Below are 21,483 nucleotides of genomic sequence, written 5' to 3' on the forward strand. Positions count from 1 at the left end.
GGGGCAGAGTAGTGGATTTGGGAGAGAGTGGATTTGGGCAGAGAACGTGGATTCCCCCAGAACGTGTTTGTAGACGGCCGGTGTGAGTTCGGGAATAAAGAATTGCTGTTTGAATCTACAAGCTGTGTGGAGACTCGTGATTTGTGCCCAGCCAGAGACTGCGGCAGGCACTCACAAGACATTAGCTACAGGTCTCAAAAGTGCAAACACACCCAGGTCTAGGTCTTACATAGTCCATGCCCAGTCCTGTCTGTGTGAGGGGAGGGTGTGGACGGGCCTGCTCTGGCTCCTCAGTAGAAATAGCTCTGAAGGGTGAGAACTTGATCTTTTTATCCCCTAATGTAATATTAATTTGACAGAATTAAAACATCACTATTGAAAAATCAACAGGTACCAACACCAGCAGCCTTTGCCTTAATAAAAAGCCTCAGGTAACAATCCAGCGACATGAACAAGACCACATTTGCTTTTAACAAAAAGTGAACTTCAGAGAAGGGAGAAAGGCCTACCGTTCTAACCTATGGCTTGTGGTGGATTAGCAACCTTCACTCTACCCCTCAAAGAAGCAGCCTCCAGGGAAAAGCCCCTCACGGCAAAGGCACATTGCAGGAGCCACCAACACAGGCCAAACGTGACTGCGAAGGACACACAACACCAAGGATGCCCCGTCCTTCCAAACCCACCAGAAACCAAGGGAAACAAATGTGTTTTTTGTCTCTAAATTCCCGCCATGCACTAAGGCACCAGAACTATTCCTGACCCCCTCCAAGGAAACAGCAACCTGAAAGGAAAATAATATTGTCAAAATTGTAAAATTCTGTTGTTAACCATGCACCAAAGATTAAAATAGCCTCTGTCAAAGATATATAATATATAGGAAATCTATGGAAACTCTTATGTACAACCTTATCAAATACTTTTTCTGGCTTTTGTACACAAATAACCTCTTGCATTTCTGTGCTTCAGATGCGAGTCCTCTGCCAGGCTCATGCTCCACATGGAAATGCCAACTATGTACATTTCAGTGATGCTGACCCCAGGCCACCTCCCAAGCTCTCCTTCCCGTGGACACTGGTGTGACAAGAGCTGAGGAAGACAGATCCTAGCTTGTGGGCGCCGACAGCAGTGGTCCCCTCCGTTTCCCAGGGAGCTGTTCTGTCAGTGGTGTGGACTCGGGACTGAAGTCACATGCCAGGGGGAGGTGGCCATTGGAAAGGAGCAAGTGCTGGGCTTCGCTGGAGACAGCAGGAAAGGCCAAGGAGGCCTCTGGGAGCTCCGTGATGCCTGAAGGGAACGCAGGGCAGGGCTGCAGGTCTGCAGGGTGCACATCGCACAGCCTCCCTATAGAGTCCAGGCGGAGCTCCCTGGGGAAAGAGAAGGCCGTCAGAGCCAAGCCCCAGCATGACCAGCTGTGGCGGCCATTACAGCTGCCAGGGAGGCCAGGAGGACAGTAAGAGATCAACTTTTCCATCTAGGGACACCGCCAGCTTCCTCAAGGATGTCAGAATTCTGTCGTGGTTGCTGGGGTAGAGGGACCCGTCTACAAGGATGATGTGGAGAGACTCCTCGGTCGCCCTGGTTGGGATCCTGGCCACACAGTGCACTTGGCTGTGTGCTGTCCCTGCATGTGGGCTGAGAGTGGGGGGCCTGCTCCTTGGTGTAACTGTCCATGTCAGCATTGCAGTCACTGCATATGAGAGGGCCACCTGGGTTCTGAAGGAGAGATGAGCCAGGTCAGGGCAACTCCCACAGAACAGGCCACCCACCCACACCCAAGTGGGGTCCTGCCCCCCGACCCTGCAAATGCCCCCTCCCCAAAGACCTTCACAGGAAAGGCTGGGCACACACCACACCATTAGTGGAGATAGGGTCCTTCTTTCTCACATGCCCCAGATTAAACTAAACTTGTACTTAGAGAATGTAGTCATGCTACTGTGATCAGAGGCAAAAGAAAAAAAAATAGAAAAAGAAAAACCCCAACAATTGAATCAGGTACTATGCATGGTTAAGAGTTTTCTGAACAATTAGAAATTTAGCCTCAAAACAGCCCTGGTGAACACATACTAAAACCCCCTATGTTGCTTATTATTCTGGAAAATTCTTGCTCAGGTTTACTGTACCATAAATAGGAACTAAGAGACACACTCTTCTAGAATTAAAAGGGCACCAGGCCAGAGCTTCCTGTTCATACACTAAATACCAAATTCAAAGAGTGCTAGACGGAAATGTAGGTGTCTCCCCACTCTTCATTTAGTGAGTGGGTCAACCCAGATCTGGATTTCAAAATGGCATTGCTTTTCCTGGTGAAAGCATCACCTACCCATCTTAGGTGGACCAGGTGTCCCAGTGGCTTTTTCTATCAATTTCCAGGGCTCTTTACTGTACCCAACACAGAGCTTGGGCTGCCTCTGTGTGACACTGTGGACATCATCCTCTGGGAAGAGGCTCGCATCTCTCAGACACACAATTGCAACAGACTCCACTGTTTGGAAACTGCAGAGTGTCTCAGTGATCCTGAGGAGCAGGATAGGTGGGGCTGCTGCTTTAGTCTCTCTATCAGTGGTGAGTTACTACTGCGGCAATGGGCCTGTTTTCTAGTACCACTTTCCCAGCAAGCAGTCCTTGAGCATCTGCAGCCATGTTAGAGGAGCAGCTCTCTCATGCCTGGCCTTTAGCTCAGCAAGCACTCACAATCTCCCACCAACTGAAACAGCACCCCCTGCAGAGAGCTTTCCCTGCGAGTCTGGAATACAGAGCAGGTCTGAGCACTGCCCCTGCACTCACATCCCTTGGTACCTTCGTGGTGCCAGAGCCCCACACAGATCCCAAAATCCAGGGATGCTCAAGTCCCTTGTATATAATAACACAATATTTGCACATAACCTACATACACTGTCCCATGTAAGTCACCTCTAGATTAAGCATCATGACTAGTAAAATGTAACTTTGTGTGCACAGCTGTTGGACTGTGTTTTGGGGGAATAATGACAAGGAAGAGAAGGCTGCATGTTCGTGCACCTTCTCTGCCCTTGATATTTCTAGTGTGTAGGGACTCGAACCCACAGATACCAAGGGCCAACTGTGAAAGCATGGCTTGGTTTCAGGGCCTGGGGTGTCCTTTGCAGCTCTTTCTGACAGTGGTCCTACCTTATCCCGACTGGGAGGCTTACTGCTAAGCCCAGATGGTGACCTTCCTGAGAGACAGGATGTCGAAACTTCTGCAGAGTTTGCACAGACCAGGACTAAGCTGAACATCAGAGGGCTGGACCAGAAGCCGCCTCGTTCACCTAACACTCCCTCCCACCTAACGTCAGACAACTGAATATGAAGCTGGAGGCCATCTCCACCTACGGAGGACAGTCACTTAGATAGAGCTCCACCTCACTGTGTCAGAGGCCTTAGCGTTGATCTCTCAATGTGTCCGTTGGCCCGATGACCACCCTCAGTCCTGACCAGGCTTTCTTGCTGGTCAGAAAGGGTTCTGTGAGAAGAGAGGTAGCTTGGAACATCTGGTGGCACAATGGTTTTATCTGCAAGGAGATAAGACAATGAAATATCAGGGTTGCGATGATAACAGATGCAGATGCGCATTCACCATCAGGCCCTGAACAGGATCCCCTGGCAGCACCCATCAAGGCTGTGCAGAGACTAGGAGTCGGTGCAGGTAGGAGGCCCTCCCAGATCCGAGCTTTACCTGAGCCCAGGTCAAAAGGATGAGAGACCACAAAAGATGGGGAGAGAGACAGGAAGGGAGACAGAACTAAAAAAACCACAGCACTGTGATATTTCAGGGACAATCCACCTCCGCTTATGAGGAGGACATCAGCAGGAAGTTTTTTTTTGTTTTGTTTTTGTTTTTTTTTAGTTGTCAATAGACCTTTAGTTTATTTATATGCTATGGTGAGGATCAAACACAGTGCTTCACTCATACCAGGCAATTGTGCTACCACTGAGCCCCAGACCCAGCCCCAAGGCAGTTTCATTTCTGGTTCTGCCCTGAGTATGAACCCAGTGTCCCCAGGACCAAGGCTTCAGTTCTCCCTAACCACATTCCTAGAGGTTCTGGAGTTCCCAGAGCACAAGAGCTCTTGACAAAGAGTGTGGACCCGGCTTCTCCTGCCCTGGAAATGAACGGCCACTGTTCCCACCTGTGTTAGTGACGCTGTACTCCTCGCTCTTCTTCCTGGTTTGGTAGGTGATGCACACCCACACGAGTGATGTCAGAACGATGCTGCACACCACGGCGATGGTGAAGATGCCCATGGTGGTCCTGTCCTTCCTGCAGCCAGGTGTGGGCAAGATGCTCAGTTGGCTGTGAGTGCGATTCGTGCCCAGTGTGTTGGATATCTCGCAGGTGTACTGGCCTGCATCCTCCACCACCATGTTCTGGACCACCAGCAGCTAGTTGCCGGGGGTAAAGTGGTGCCTGTCAGTGAGGCTCAGGGGGCGGTTCCCCTTGAGCCAGGTGATGCAGGGAGAGGGGCTGCCGGTCGCTTTGCTCTGGAGGGCCACTGTCTCCCCCACAGACACCATGCAGTCTTCCAAGGGTACCACCAAGGATGGGGTCTCTGCAAGAGATCAAGAGATGGCACACTCACTCTGGGGCCTCAGTGCTTTGGGTCTGCTTGGTGTTCTAAACATGGCACAATCCCACCTGAGGGCTTCCGTCAGAGTGACAAGATTTTCAGAAGATGGCTGATCTCTGGTCATAAAAGTTCCTCTTCCCAAACTGTCCTGTTTCCCTGTTCTTGACTAAGACCACACCCCTCCTCCATGCTCTTTGGTCACCAGTTGCTCAAGGCTCTGGCATTGCACTGGCCTTTACTCTTTTTAAAGAGATAGGAGCCAGAGTGGTGGGGCATGCCTGTAATCCCAGCAGCTCAGGAGGCTGGGACAGGAGGATTGCAAGTTCAAAACCAGCCTCAGCAATTTAGCAAGGCCCTAAGCAACTCAGCGAGACCCTGTCTCTAAATACAAAATAGGGCTGGGGATGGAGCTCAGTGGTTCAGTGCCCCTGGGTTTAATCCCCAGCACCAAAAATAATTTTTTTTAAAGAGGAAAAAATCCTAAAAGCAGCCCCAAATTTCAAACAGTAGCAACACTTTTCTGTGACCCCAAGGGTCCACAGAGCAACTCCTCAGGCTTTCCCCTCAGTATCAGTTCAGACCCCTACACACGCATGTGTACATACACACCCCCCAGAGTACACCAAGAGTCGAACCTAAGACAGTCAGGATGGCATTCGCTGACACAGAACCTGCCGAGTTCTGGGCAGTATAGCTGTAATGCCCATGTCATCTATTTTCACATTAGTGATGAAAAACATGTCATCGTCTGGCATGACATGCATGTGATGCTCCCGAGCCGCAGGGAAGTATGTGCCTCTGTCCTTCTGCCAGGCAATCTGTGGGTTGGGATGGCTGGTGGCCACACACGCAAGGGGAGACATGATGCCTGTCCTGATGGTGATGTCTCTTGGCATTTTGGTAAATGATGGCAGCACTGGAAAACACACACAAAGGGGGAGGTCAGGGGACAGCTGGCTTTAAATGCAGGGAACACCTCTGGGGTAGAGACCCCCAGTGTGCAAGGGCCACCACTCCATACCTCCATGCCCTGTGCCACCACCAGTCTAAAACTGCTGCAGCCACCTCAATCAGGAGCAGTAAGCTTCCCAAAGAAAGTTTCAGCCTCTCCCCACCACGGCCTGGAACTTCCTCCACCTGTCCACTCCAACTGGGGATGGAGTCTCAGGCTGTGGCTGACCTTCTGCCTACTGCACCTCATAGGTAATGGGTCACACAGGTGGGACCCTGGGAGTCAAAGCCTGAGGCTCGCCTGCCTTCATAAGCCACCAGGACAGAGCCTGGGAAACAGAAATACCTGCTCACCAAGCTGCAATCACAGAGGGAAGGTCTATGCCTCCCCAGGCCACCTGAGGGCCATGCTGCTAAGCACACATAGGCAGAAGCATAGGGCTCACTGCCTCAGGCTCAGCAGGCAGTGGGATGCCAGAGTCAGTGTCCAGCTGCACAGCAGGCATCACCATGCTTCCTGTCCAAGCTGCTCTGGTCAGTCAGGCACCATGGAACTCTCCTGTCATCCCAGTGGCTCAGGAGCCTGAGGCAGGAGGATCATGTTCAGCAACTTAGCAAGGCGCTAAGCAACTCAGTGAGACCCCGTCTCTAAATAAAATATAGGAAAGGGCTGGGATGTGGGTAGGCACCCTGGGACCTCTTTTACCTGGTGTAAATAACAAATGCCCTGGTAGAGAGTCACTTAGTTGCCTGAGTCTTGAGGTGGCAGTGAGGCCTCTCTCAGAATACGCCAAGACAACCTGAGTGTGGTCAAGTTTGTTCTGTGGTCTGCGGGGCTGACTGAGTGTAGCCCGCAGGCACTTCTGATGACCTGTGAACCAACTCTGTCACTGGCACTTTAATGATCAGAAAAATCTCTCCGGGTTCTCAGGGTGTGGAAATGTGCCCACTCACATTCCCCCCTTCCCCCTCCAAAAATAGCAGCCCTCAAGAGAGCAGCTCTGACAAGCTGGTTTCTGAGTACAGGACCTCGTCCCACCCACCCCCTAGCTGTCGTGTTCTCTACTGTCTTGAGAGGTGAGGACCTGCCCCTGCCCAGGCTGGCCTGTGCTTCCACAGCTGTGCCACTGACTCAAGGGCACAGCTTCCCAAAGGGTCTGGGATGCGGGACCTAGAAACTGGACCACGTGGTTCCAGAGAAGTTCAAGACTCAGTTCTGCAACTCACCCCGCCTCCCAACAGTCACCCAAAGCTCAGGGACAGGGTGCTTTAACCTGCAGAACCTGCCCCCGGGAGCCCAGGGGACAGTGTGATCTGATCGCCGGTTTGCCTCCTTCCTCTCCGAGGTGGGCAGCCATCGGGGCGGGATGCCTGGGAGAGAACAACGGGGGCATCTACCATTCACAGTGAGATGGGCCTCGTTAGAGTAGGTGGAGCCAAAATGGTTGGTGATGACACACTGGTAGCAGCCCTCATGGCCAAACGTGACCCTGCGGAGGTGCAGGATGGTGGTGTACTCCATCAATTCCCTGTCCTGCGTGGGCATGTGGGAGAAGTTCTCCATGTCTGCCTTGGCCAGAAACTCGTTGTCCTTCTTCCAGGCAAAGGTCATGGGGGAGCTGCTGATGCTGGCTGCCAAGCATGTGAACCGGATTTCCTTGCCCACCATGGCTATTGTCATCTCTGGCTGGGTGATGATCTGTGGCTTTGGGAAGTCATCTGGGGAGAGAAGGGCCACCGTGAGGAGACAGGGACCAGCTGCTGTCATGCTTGCACAAAACCAGGCAAGGGACAACAGGCCCCACCCAGGTGAGGTCATGAGCATGCCCCTGGACTAGAAATGGGCCACCAGCACCCGGTCACCCAGCCCTCTGGAAGCTTCCTGGAGACCCATATCCATTGCACCTGTTGACATGGCCACACAAGAGGTGCCACTTGTCCTGTCCGCACAAAGGACTCTGGCACAATGGCTTCCAGAATGTTGGAACTCCCAGAAATCTGAACTCCCTTCAAATGATAAAAGTACTGGAAAAAATGGTCAAAATCAACAGTTCTGATTTCTGGAAAATCAAACACAATGATCCATGTGGTGTGGACTCAAGAAAATGGACGCCTCTTAGAAAGAGACAGGAGCTCTCTGGTGTTGTGAGTTACCCACTTGCCTCCACCCCGCTCTGTAACAGCCTTGAGACTCAGCAGCTAGCAACCATTGAGGGGGCAGGTGGAGCTCCCCCAAAAGCCCAATAAGAGCAGTGTCACTGTGTGACCGGTCAGGACAAGACCTGGAAAGCCCCACTCATGAAGAAGGCTCACCACAGGAAGCCCTGTCCCCAGGCATCTGATGAAAATAGTGGCCACTGTGTAACCATGCCACTGTCCAATGTGAGTGTGCCCATCGGGGTGAAGAGGACAGTGGTCAAGAAACTGAAGGAAAGTCAGGTGGAAGAGATGCCAGCAGCAGGCCCTGTGAGGTCCACCAGAGTCCTGGGAATCAGGAAGGGCACGCCCTCATGCAGGGTGGACAAACACCCTGGAAAGACCTCGGGGGAGCCCTCGTTTCTTGTCTGTGCTGAGATGGCAGACACGCACAAGCAGGAAGTGAGAGCACATGCCAGCACATACATACACGGCCTGGGTGAAGGACACAGGATTTGCTGATGGGGGTGACTTAAGGACTTCTGTGTCCACCTATCGGCTACTCACTAGCAAGCCAACCAGGAACTCAAGGGGTTGTACAGAGCAGGCTCCACAACACTCATCTAGGAGAGGCCCTAAAGGAATGGTGATGGGCCAGCAAGACCTGGGGGAGGATGGGAAGATCTGAGTCTGGACTCGCCAAGTCATTTTACTTTTTTGTTTTTTTCGTACTCGGGATTGAACCCAGGGTACTCGACCATGGAGCCCCATCCCCAGCCCTATTTTGTACTTTATTTAGAGACAAAGTCTCATTGAGTTTGCTGAGGATCTCCAGTAAATTGCTGAGGCTGGCTTTGAACTCGAGATCCTCCTGCATCAGCCTCCTGAGCAGCTGGGATGGGGCCTGTGCTAATGTGCCCAGCATATTATTCTATCTTAAATGTCCAATTTTCAACAACCAATTATGAAACAGGAAAAAAAATGTCAATACAAACTGTCCCTGAGGAAATTGAGATCTTGGACTAATTAAACAACATTAGCTATTATAAAAATTCTTGAAAAACAAAAACTATGTCTAAGAGAATTAAAGCATGAGAACACTTTCTTACCCAAGAGAAATGATCAATGAACAGAAACTATAAAAATGAACCACTTACAAACCATGGCATTTACTAGTAACTGAAATTAAAAATCCACCCTAGGGCAGATATAGCTCCATTGGTAGAGTGCTTGGCTTGCATGCACAAGGCCCTGGGTTCAATCCCCAGAATCAAATCAAAACAAAACAAAATCCATCCTAGGGCTAGGGCTGTAGCTCCCTGGTAGAGCACTTGCCTAGGATGGGTGAGGCCCTAGATTCAATCTCCAAAACTATATTAAAAAAAAAAAAAACCTAAGTAAAATAAAGGTATTGTGTCCATCTACAACTAAAAATATTTTTAAAAAATCCACCCTAGAGGGCTCAGTAGCAGAATTGAGCTTGCAGATGAGTCAGTGAACTTGAGACAGGTCAGCGGAGATATCCAGTCTGAGAATCAAAGAGAATGAAGAAAATACACAGAACTTCAGAGATCTGTGCAAGAGCATCCAGCATGACAACACACACATCATGCGAGACCAAGCACAGGACACAAGGAGGAAGGAGACTATGTTTGAAGCCCTGATGCACCCAAACTTATAAATTGGATGGAAAACATGCACCCACATATCTGAAAAGTTTAATTAACTCTAAGCAAAATTTATTCAAAAGGCCTAGGTTCATCATAGTCAAGCGTCAAGTGCCAAAGACAAAGCATCTTTAAAACAGCACAAGAAATATAACTTATCATGTACAGGAGATCCTCGAAAGTATTTTTAGCTGATTTCTTATTCAAAACCAGGAAGGTCACGAGGGAGAAATATTCAAAGTATTCAAAAAGTCTGGAAATCTCAGGTGCAGCAAAATTATCTTTCAAAAATAAAGATGACATTAAAACATTCCCAAATTTTAAAAAATATCCAAACTGAGAGAATTTACTGCTACCAGACCCGACCTACAAGAAATACTTGTGGTGGTGCACGCCTGTAATCCCAGCGGCTCAGGAGGCTGAGGCAGGAGGATCGTGAGTTCAAAGCAAGCCTCAGCAAAAGTGAGGCCCTAAGCAATTCAGTGAGGCCCTGTCTCCAAATAAAATACAACTTAGGGCTGGGATGTGGCTAAGTGAGTGCCCCTGAATTCAATCCCTGGTACCCCCCCCCCGCTCCAACAAAACAAAACAGTAAACTAATTAATCACTCTGATCAAAAGGCAAGGAGAACCATAATGGATAAAAAAAAAACTATGACACAGTATACACTACCTACAAGAGGCAGTTTAGATCCCAAGACAATTAAACAGTCACCCAATATGAGACAAAATATTTTATTATGCAAATGGGTCAATCCATCAGGAAGACATAAAAATTATAAATATATGCACCTAACCGAGCTTTACAAAATGTAGAGCACAACCTGTCAGAACTGAAGAGAAGAACAGACAATGTAACAATAATACTCTTATTTCCAATGAAAAGCTAGGCAGAAAAACTAGGCAGATGCACAAGGAGAAAGAAGACTTGAACAATAGTATTAACCAACTAGTTCTAATATACACCCGTGGGACTCTCCACTGAACCACAGCAGAATATTCTTTTAAAATGTACATGGAACAGTCTCTAAGATAAGACTATATTTTAGGTCAAAACATAGGTCCAATAAGTTTAAAAAGATGGAAATCACACAAAGTATCTTTTTGGATGACAATGGAATGACTTTTAAATCCACAGTGAAATGAGTATTTGGGAAGCAACTTGTGGAAATTAAGCAGTGCACTTCCGCACAGCAGAGAAGAAGTCACAGGGACACTGGAAGATGCTCTGAGTTGAATGAAAACAATGTGTTTACTTTTCAAGTCTTGGAAGCTGTGCCTAAAATGGTGCTCGTGGACTTATTGCTGGAAATGCCTCTATTAAAGAAGTTTAGGACTAATAATCCAGTTTTTTAACCCAGTAAAAGAATAATAAACTACACCCACCACAAGCAGGAAAAAGAAATTAATCATGATTTGAGAAGAAATGAAAGAAGGAGGAAAGGAAAATGAGATAATCACTTCAAAGCAAAAAATGGTTCTTTGAAAATATCAAGAAAATTGAAAAACCTTTAGCTCGACTAGTGGGCAGGAGGGAAAAACAGAAGGCACAAAAAAGGGCACTCCACTACTGACCTTCTTCCAGCCAAAGGAAAACAGGGAACACTCTAACAACTGTACCCAGATAACCAGACCACCTGGCTGAAATGATAAACTCCTAAAACTGACTCAAGAAGAAACAAATTCTGGCTCAACACTAAGGAGACACTTTAGAATTTAAGAATTTTTAAATGTAGAATTTAAAAATTCTTATAAGGAAAAGCTCAGACTCAAGTGAATTCTACCAAACATTTAGAGAGAGAACCAATCCAAAACTTCCAAAGCATTTTTTTCCTCTTTCTTTCTTTCTTTTCTTTTTTTTTTTTGGACAAGTAGATGTAAAGAGATTATCTTCCAACTAATTTTATACAACTATTACTCTAACAACAAACACCTAAGAAAAACATGACACACACACACCACCAACAACCTAGAGAACAATGTCTTTTATAAGTATAGATGCAAAAACTTCAGCAAAAATCCCAGCAAACTAAAATGTACAGCACCTAAAAAGAATCACATACTATAATCAAGTTAAGTTGATCCCAGGAAAGCAAGGTTTACCATTCAAAAATCAATGTACTAGATCATTATCAATAAAATAAAGAGGGGGGGAAGAACCCTACACAATCATCTCAGAAACACACACACATAGAATACACACAAGACAGAATTCAATAGCTTTTCATAATAAAAATATTCAAAAAATTAGCAATAAGAAAGGAACTTATTCAACCTCATAAAGGTCATCTCTGAAAAATTCACAGTTAATATCACAATTAGGTGGGCTCAGTGGCGTGCACCTGTAATCCTAGCAGTTTGGGAGGCTGAGGCAGGATTAAAGCCAGCCTCAGCAATGGCAAGGCACTAAGCAAGTCAGTGAGACCCTGTCTCTAAATAAAATACAAAATAGGGCTGGGGATGTTGCTCAGTGGTTAAGCACCCCTGGGTTCAATCCCTGCTACCTGTCCCCCCAAAAAAAATATTGTAAATGGAATTCTTTTCTTGTTTGTTTCTTTAGTGTCTTGCAATTGCTAAGGGTGGCTATGAACTTGAAATTTTCCTGACTAAGCCTCCCAAGCTGCTGGAATTATAGGCATGTACCACTGCACCTGGCCAAAAAAATATTTCTAAAAAAATTTTTGCACAACTCTCTAGAAACTGAAAAACCACCACCACAATTCACAGACTAGGAAATGCTATTTACAAATCATAGACCCGATGAGGTCTAATATTCTGAATATTCTAATATTCAGAATTGACAACTCATAACAAATATAGAATTCTGAATGTGCTAATATTCAGAATTGATAACTCATAACAAAATAGAGAAATGAATAAATGACTTGAGTAGCTATTTTTCCAAAGAAGCTATGCACGATCCAATAAGCATCTAGAAAATTGTTCAACATCATGAGTCATTGTGGAAATGTTAAGACTACCATGAGATTCTACTCTGTTCACACTAGCAAAATCTAAAATAAAAAAGATAGCAAGTGTCCGCAAGCATGAGGAGATACCAGAATCTCGTACATTGCCAGCAGGTGTGTAAAATCCTGAAGCCACTTTGAAAAAAACAGTTTGACAGTTCTTATGTCACACCTAGAGCTACCACAGGACCCAAAGATTCCATTCCCAGGTGCAATCCCAAGAGAATTCACAGAACTAGTGCCCGAATGTTCATACCAACATTAATCATAAAATCCCCAAAGTAAGCATCATCAAATATCCGCCATCTAATGCATGGATGAAACAAAATGTATATCCATACAGCAGGATGTCACTCAGTCACAGAAAAGGAACTGATGCTTTAAAACTATGCTCAGGGGCTGGGGCTGGGGCTGGGGTTCAGTGGTACAGCACTCACCTAGCATGTGTGAGGTGCTGGGTTTGATCCTAAGCACCACATTAAAAATAAACAAATAAAATAAAGGTGTTGTGCCCAATTATACCTGAAAAAATATTAAAAATAAAACAAAACTATGCTCAGGGGTGGGGGTAGCTCAGCCCCAGATACAATCCCCCCACTGGGGGAGAAGACCTGGCAAAGTAAGAAAAGGAGAGTTCCTCAGGCCACATGCCATCCACCGGCACTCATGTTAAGTGTTCAGAGCAGGCAGGTCACACACAACCATGGACTACTGACCGCCACAGCTGGGGGCCAGGAGAAGAGGGAATGACTACTAAAGCATGGGGTTGTGTTTTTTTTCAGAAGTGATGAAAATGTTATAAATCAGTGATGACAGAAATTTTGAAGACTCTAAATCCAAAGTTCACATTTTAAAGAGACACATTTTTATGACAGGTAAAAATTATATTTACAATACACAAACACACACACACACACACAGCTTTACTGAGCAACAATTCACCTACACTGCAGCTTGCCCATTTCAAGTTCACAACTGAATGGTCTGTGGTGCATTCATGAGTAGGTATCGTAATGACCACAGTCAACTTTAAGATATCTTTGTCACCTCATGGAGAAGCACTTTGTAGCTACTCCCCTTCTCCCTCCATCTCTCTTCAGGCTGGAGCACCTCCTAGGGCACTTCCTACCTCTACAGATCTCCCTGTCCTGGGACTTCCCTGTGACTGGGTCATAGAATCTGCAGTCCTTTGTCACTGACCACTTTCCCTTATCTTATCATTTTCAAAGTTCATCCAGGCTGTGGGAGGGACGGGATGGGTGGCATTATATGACCTGATAATCCTCCAATGTCTGGCTATGCCACCTTTCTCTATTCATCCATCAACTTGTGGTCACTTGGGTGCCCATTTTTCAGCTATTATAAATAACGCTGCTGTGAACACACGTGTGGAGAGGTTTCCATTAGATGTGCATTTGTCCCAGGAGAGGAACTGATCATAACTGTTTAAATGAGGAACTGTTAAGGCTGCCTTCCAAAGGAACTGTCCATCATGTACTGTCACCCAGCAGTGGGGGGACAGGGGGGCAGGTTTCAGGTGTGTCCCCTCATTTGCCAGCGGTGGCTCCTACCTGGCTCTTCCTGCCATGTTAGATGGTGTGAGCAGGTCATGCTTTCAATTTTTTTTTTGTTGTTTTTTTTAAAGGCGTGGGAGAGCGCACAGAGCTGGAAACTCTGATCACCTGCCAAGTGTTTTTGTGATTCCCATTAATACCAGATGGTTGGGGGTTTTGGGGAGTGGGGGTGGGGGGAAGCCTGAACTGAATCGAGAGGGTGGGCCTGAGAGAGGTGAAATCAACAACCCCTCTAATCTAGAGTCTGCCAGTTCCTGAGGTCAGAGGCTGCCACAGAAGTCCTCCCTAAAAGTCCTCCCTGGATTGTCCGAGGGAAAGGCTGCGCTGTGGCAGAAGCGGGAGGTAGTGGCAGACAGCTTCGCTCTAGGGAGCTGTGGAAAGAGATTAATGGTCCAGGGCTCCTTGAGCAATGGGCGATGAACCACAAACTGCAAAGCCATTCCGTGCCTAGGGAGCCGGAACTGGGCACAGCCTGGGACCCCCCGCAGAAGGCATCCAAGAAGGACCAGCACAGTCTGGAGATCTGCTTCCGTGTTCTCCATGCTTACTTCTCCCTGGTCTGAACCAGGCAGGAGGGTGGCCATCAGGCCACACTAAGCAGGGGTTTGTTCCAGGGGGGTGAAGGGTGAAGGCGTGGACAGAGGACATTCTTCTTTCACTCCCAGCAGGGAAATGGTTACTATCAGAGCCAAAAGTAGGTCACAGACGTGGATCAGCAGAACCCCTGTACTGCTAGGTGGGCTTTCGGTTAGGACTGTCCCAGCCAGGATCTGGCAGCAGGAGAGATGTGCAACTGCCCAGCAGGGCCTGACGGGTGTGTTATCCTGTCCTCTCTCCTGCTCCAAGCAAACGCCAGGAACAACTCAAAATCCATCTCAATCTTTGCCTCCGTGTTCGTGGCCGAGAGGCTGTGTCATTTCTGTCTGGGCTAGCCTGTGTGTGTGTGTGTGTGTGTGTGTGTGTGTGTGTGTTTGCAGCTGTTCAGCATTTTCTGTACTCTCTGCAATCAAACTTGGATCCTGAGCACTCCTAGTCAAAAAAAAAAGATGAGATTCTAACAACCAGTAGGAAGAAGGCATCTCTAGCTACCCCTGCAGATTTCAGGAGTTTGAAGAAACTGCCAGAGTGCAGGTGAACCTGGAGGGACTGTTTTTACTAGAGCGAATGTTATCCCCAAACCCATCCTTTCTGCAGTGAAACATCATATGGTGCATCAATTCCCAGCAATATCAGGGCACCAGATCTCTCCTGAAACACTGGAAACATCTTCCTATGACTGATGTTTCTGAGTGTCACTGAGCCCCTGCATGCTGCCCTCTGATTAAACACACATACTACAAGCGTCACAGGAGGCACCTCATGGTAAATGCCACGTGTGATTTCAGCAGGAAATAAACTGCATCCAGGGGCCAATCTGCAGCCGTGGGCTGGGGTTTCCTGGGATCATAGCAATGACTCCTACAAGCAGGAGGCCCACCTGGCCTCTTTGCCCTTCATGGAAAAAAAAAATCTCCCACGAGGTCTTACCACACACAAATCTCTCTGGTGGTACTGAGAAAATGCTCTGGCCCTTCAGTGACTCTGGTTGGGCACAAGTGGCTGTTACAAACGCCTGCAGTGTTGTGCTTTCAAGCCATGGAGGCAGCCACTTGAGCTGGCAGTCACACAGGATGCTGTCACTGCTGATGTGGCTGAAAGAAAGAAAAAGACACTGAGCTGGGACTGAGTCGGAACAATGCAGCTTTAACAGCTGAGGACATTCATTGCCACCCACAGAGCTGGCTGGGAGATGCCTTCCCCACAGTTTCCTCTCTGTTGGAGGAACAGCACCTAGAACCTACCTGGAGATTTGCACCAAGTGCAGCTTCTGATGGAGTCTGTCAGGGTGGAACCCAACTCTGCCCTCCTACCGAGCTCCAGGGGAGAGCTGAGACCCCTGGTCCAGAGGCTGCACTTGGCCCTTGTTCTCAGACTCTGCTTCTGTTACCTTGGGGACACCTTCTCACCTTTTCCTGACCTTGGATACACCTTACAATGGCAAGAGCACTTTCCTGATAAATTCCAAACTCAGTCCCCAGCCCTGGGACTTTGATCTCAACTCTGCAACAAGTTATAATATGTCTTCTTTTTTCTTTTATGGCTGCTACTTTTTGACTGGCCAAGCTGGGTTCAAGGATTGAACCCAGAGGCACTTAACCACCGAACACATCCCCAGCCCTTGTAATGTTTTTATTTAAAGACAGGGTCTCGCTGAGTTGCTTAGGGCCTCACTAATATGCTGAGGCTGGCTTTGAACTCGTGATCCTCCTGCCTCAGCCTCCTGAGCCGCTGGGATTGCAGGCGAGCACCACAACACCTGGCAAAGCTGCATGTTTTCTTACTTCTGAATGTCAGCCTCTCAGCCACATGTCCCACCTGCCTGCCCCTCTCTCTACAGGAGCATCACTCAGGAAGTTGGGAGAATGCAGTCCTGCTCCCTAAATAGTGCTCGTTACTTAACTGTCCCTGTCCAGGGAGCAGGAGAACGTTCAACTTGGGTTTTGTGAGCCTCCAACTAAAACAGAGAATATTTTCTTTTTCATTTCTCAGCAACTGAGGATAAGCTTTTCAAACAGAAATCAGAATGGCCATCAGAGCGGACATTCCTTCCTGAGGAGTCACACACCAAAATAAGTCACCCGGAGAGTCTAGCTGCCCTGGTCCTGGGAGAGCCCAGGCTTGAGCTGAAGAGCAGTGGCCAACCTATGAGAAGGGCAGACACAAAGACACGTGGCTTTCCTGTCATGTCCCTGACACTCAGTGACAGAAAGGGGCACAGTAAGCCTAGGAAATCCACACACATGGTTCTGGCCATTAGTCCAGACTGTTTTTCCAGCTGCTGCATCCCTCAGACCAACAAAGCAACCATGGGGACCGGCTTTCTGTTCTCTTTCACTCTGAATGTGTTTTTGTTTGTTTGTTAGTTACTGGGGATTGAACTCAGGTACTCTCAACCACTGAGCAACATCCCCAAGCCCTAGTTTGTATTTTATTTAGAGACAAGGTCTCATTGAGTTGCTTAGAGCCTCACTAAGTTGTTGAGGCTGGCTTTGAACTCATAATCCTCCTGTCTCAGCCTCCCAAGGACTTCCAATGAGCAAAGAAAGTGTCAAACTAGCAATCAGCAAGGAAGAGTGAACAACCTTTCTCCTAATCATTCCCAGAGGTAAGGGCAGAAGGTACTTCTCTGAAAACTGAAATGATTTATCTTAAAGCCATTATAATAGAGAGGCCTGGCCCAGGGCAGACCATAGAGTAGGCCTGAGGCTTTTGATTGTATTTATCAGGCAGCTGACTTTCTGCATCCTGCTAAGGAGTTACTCTAGAGGTGGGAGGGCAGCCGATAAACAGAAATGCCCGCCTCACTCCTGTGCAGGGAGGAGAGTGTCCCAGGCACAGCTCCTGTGACTGCCTCGCTGCACCAGGACCTCACCTTCCTGGTGAAGAGCAAGCAGGAACTCCCACTATCAGAATCTCCTCAGGCTCAACCTCCAGGGGCACTTCTGCAGTTCCCAATGGCACTGCGTTGGAAAGCCTGCAGGCAGAGCCTGGGCTAGGGCCCAGGACAACCTGGCCACACCACCCAATAAGTTAGAGACAAAGGCCAGGCTGACTAGAAAGAGGGGACTGTGAGCTGCCCAGCCTCCACTGACTCCTGCCCATCTTCAGCACTCGGGCAAAGCTCAGCCTCCACAGCTACCAACAGAAATGCCCCCCCTCCTGCTCCCTTTTCCAGCCACCCCAATACTTCGCTGGCTAAGAGTGCATTTTCATGACTCAAACACGAAGTGTGTTTCTAATCATCCCTTGTGGAAATTTACACAGAGGGCCACAAAGTGCACAGCACAACCTGCCTTGTGCCATTGGGAAGAAAAAATGGGAATTAACCCTCTGGGCCCTCCAGAGGACTGGGCCCAGGCCAGCCCCAGCTGGGTCCCTGCAGCAACTGATGGGAACCCAGGTGGGGATCAAGCTCAGTGCCAGAGCCAGACAGTGTGGGGTTTTTTTTGTGTGTGTGTGTGAGGTGGGGGTGGAGATAGGTTGCCCAAGCTTCTAAAGGGTTCAGTTCTTCTTCACTAGTCAACAGTCTCCTAAGAACCTAAAAGAAGAATCTTTCTCCTCTCTCCCTTCTTTCTCCCCAGATACCCTTTTCCCATTTAATCAGATCTTTTGGACTCCTGACTCATTTGGAAGTTTCATGGAGAGAAAAGTTGTTATGAACTTCACAGATCATGCTCACCCATCCCAGGAGATCTGGATTTTTTTTTCTGGTACTGTGGATTAAACTCAGGGGTGCTTAACCACTGAGCCTCATCCTTAGCCCTTTTTATTTTTTATTTAGAGACAGGATCTCGCTGAGTTGCTTATGGCTGGCTTTGAACTCGCGATCCTCCTGCCTCAGCCTCCTGAGCCCAGGGATCTTTTATAACCAACATTTCCTTCTACTTGCTTTTTCAGTATCCAGCCCTACATCCAGTGCAGAATAATTTGTCAAGAAGAGGAACTGGGGAAATCTGTTCTTCAGAATCTGTCTCACCCAGATGGACAAGAGAAGAGTAGCCATGGTTGGAAGTAGGGAAGAAGCCCAGAAGGCTCCCTCCCTGTGTGGCTCTCCACAAAGCCACATGGCCCCAGTGAGCCTGCCATGAGCTCCCATTTGGAGGTTCTTGACCCGCATTTGCAAGAGCACCCTTAAGTTTCCTCAGCACAAGCTCTTCATGGGACAAGTGCTCGAGCACCCCCTCTTCTCAGAGGAATGTTGCCTACCCTCTTGGGCTCTTAGTCACGGGGATTGGGCCTTTTCCCCTTTCCTACCCTCCCTGCCCCAATCAAGGGTCCACCTGGAGTGGCCTCAGGAATGGGATTAGGTCAGGGCACAAAGATGACCACCCTCTGGCATCTGGCATCTCGTAGGCACATCTCAGAACGCTCACTCAGTGAGACCTGCAGGGGACTGACATTACAGATGGAACTTACTGGCCACAAAATCAGTGGCATGTGGCAATGGGAAAGGAGGCGGCGAGGCCATCGCTCTGCCTGGGCCATAATATTGGGGAGCTCCACTAGCCCCAGTCAGTCACGTGGCACCCCAACTCTGAGCATCCATCAGTGCCCCTGCTGCTCGAACCCACCCGGCTCCTTCAAGAAGCCCTTCTCCATGCGGGCTTTTCCCTTTAAGCAAACCCAAGTGAGGAGAATGTGTCCCTGGGGTAATTAAAGGGGTGATCACACTCTTTTTAGAAAAGAATTTACTTGACATTATATAAAACAGCTGTTAGCACACCACAGCCTGCAGGCTGCTGCTGCTATGCGGTACAAATTCAATGGCACACAGCCACACCTGTTCCCTTATGTACTATTTATGGCTGCTTCATGCTTTAACAACCTTGCCAAGGAGTTTCTACACAGACCCTGTGGCCCAGGGTCCAAAATATTCACGACATCACCCTTTAAGAAAAAGATTGTCGCTGGGTGCGTGGTGTACACCTGGGATACCAGCAACTCTGGAGGCTCAAGTTTGAGGCCAGAACTTGTTTTGTCTGCTTGGAGTGGGGGTTGCCCTAGCTTCTGAAAAGGTTCAGTTCTTCTTTAGTAATACCCTGTCTCAAAAAGGGCTGGTAACGTGGCTCAGTGGTGGTGCACCCCTGAGTTCCATCCTCAATTACCGCCATGCCAAAGGGAAAAAAAAAGGTATTTTCTACCTATTGATCCCAAGTAAGCACCGCTTCTTTTTTGGAAACTGGGGGTAACTGGGGATTAAAATTGAACCCAGAGCACTTAAGCACTGAGCCACATCCCCAGCCCTTTTATTTTTTTTTTATTTAGAGACAGGGTCTCACTGAGTTGCTTAGAGCCTCAATAAGTTGCTGAGGCTGGCTTTGAACTTGCAATCCTCCTGCCTCAGCCTCCTGAGCTGCTGGGATGATAGGCATGCACCACCAAGCCAGCTTCCCCATAGTATTTTTTTTAAAACAGTTTAACTTGCATCTACCCATAAACAATCATAGCTATTAAAAACGTGAGCATAAAGCAATTACAAGGGTTTGTTACTCTGGAAGTTCTTCCTCATATTCACAAGGGACCCAGGAAGCCTCCGAACTTACAGTTCCTTAAGATTCCTCATTGTGATAAAGGTGTCCAGCTGCACAGACCTGATGGAATTCTCTCCCAGGTCCCTGAAACACAACACAAGGACTTGTGCCAAGGAACCGCAGGTGCACTTCCAGCCAGCCCCGTGTCTGAGCCAGGAGACTCAGAGGTTTTCCGTGACAGCCTTGGTTTCATGTGACCCAGAGGTGATAACTCCACAGGAGGTGGCTCTCACATTTGTTGACACAGCACGTGTGGTGACACGGGGACCCAAACTGTCTGAGGGGCAGTGCAGAGGCGGGTGCAGGTCTGCTCAGCAAGTCAACTGCCACAGGCTCTCCCAGAAGAACCGGGGTTGAACTTGGTGCAAAGAGAAAACAGACTCAAGCCCACCCACTCGAAGGAGCTACCCCAGAAGGATGTGAAGGTCTCAGGGCTGGCTGGCCCCCTTACTCCAAGGGCCAGCCAGAGAAGCTCCCAGTGGGGTGGGGTATGTGTCACTCTGATGTCTGGCCTTGTGGGGGTGGAGAGGAGACCAGGGCCCAGGGAGGAGAGGGGGAAGCATCGACACAGGGCAGCGGAGGGAGGAAAGTATTGTCCACACACCAGCTGCAACTGGGATTTTATAAAAATGTAAGATGAAATGTAAGTATGAAAATAGAAAACTAGGTAAGATCTGAAGCACACAAGTTTGTTGGGTACTTGATTTGGATACATAGTTTTGAATTATGTTCTGCAGAGATGAAACCTCTAAATCCATAGACAATGGCCTAAGATCTTGTACCTGGGACTACTGAATGTAAAAGAGAACTTGCAGTGAAATAGAGAGAGTAGGCAGGATTCCATTGTAGGGTAAGGAAGAATGGTGAGTTTAGGATTTGGACCAAAGGCCCTTTTTGCAATCCAATGAATTTCTATTAGAATGTAAATGGGAATGTCAGCACACATGAAGAGTCAGTCACAACAAGGCACTTGGGGATATAGATATCAATAAAGATGTTAGGAGATCAGGCAAAGTACAAAATGAGTGATAAGATCAGGGATAATTTCAACAGGGGGGGTAGTTGAACACACTATTCTTGATAGAATCAAGTGTATACTCACCATAGGATTGAAATTTGAAAACAATAGGCAATGCAGACGTAGATGATTTTAGTAATCCATGCTCTCTTTAAAATGAGGCTTTGGGAGAAGAATAAGATAAGTGTGAGTTTTGCATTTTGTGTTCAGAACATGATGTGATGAAAGGAATATATGGAGCAGGTGACATGCGTATTTCTTCCACCATTTCTGGGAGCATGTTTTGAAACCCTATCATTTAGAGTTTGGGGATAAAAATAGGTGTACCCTGGGTTTATGTATATAGAGATGATGCATGAATAGACCATATGGTGAATAAAAAATATAACAGGTTACTATTTTAAATAATGGAATGAATTGATATTTTAAAAAATACATGAAATCTGGTATTC

General features: G+C 47.8%; 1 pseudogene; it reads right to left on the bottom strand.

Moving 5' to 3' along the window:
- Positions 1 to 1,102: 1,102 nt before the first annotated feature.
- Positions 1,103 to 20,045, bottom strand: LOC143640825 (leucine-rich repeats and immunoglobulin-like domains protein 1; annotated as a pseudogene).
- Positions 20,046 to 21,483: the final 1,438 nt, after the last annotated feature.

Source organism: Callospermophilus lateralis, unplaced genomic scaffold (genome assembly GCF_048772815.1).
Source record: "Callospermophilus lateralis isolate mCalLat2 unplaced genomic scaffold, mCalLat2.hap1 Scaffold_65, whole genome shotgun sequence".
Classification (NCBI taxonomy): Eukaryota; Metazoa; Chordata; class Mammalia; order Rodentia; family Sciuridae; genus Callospermophilus; species Callospermophilus lateralis.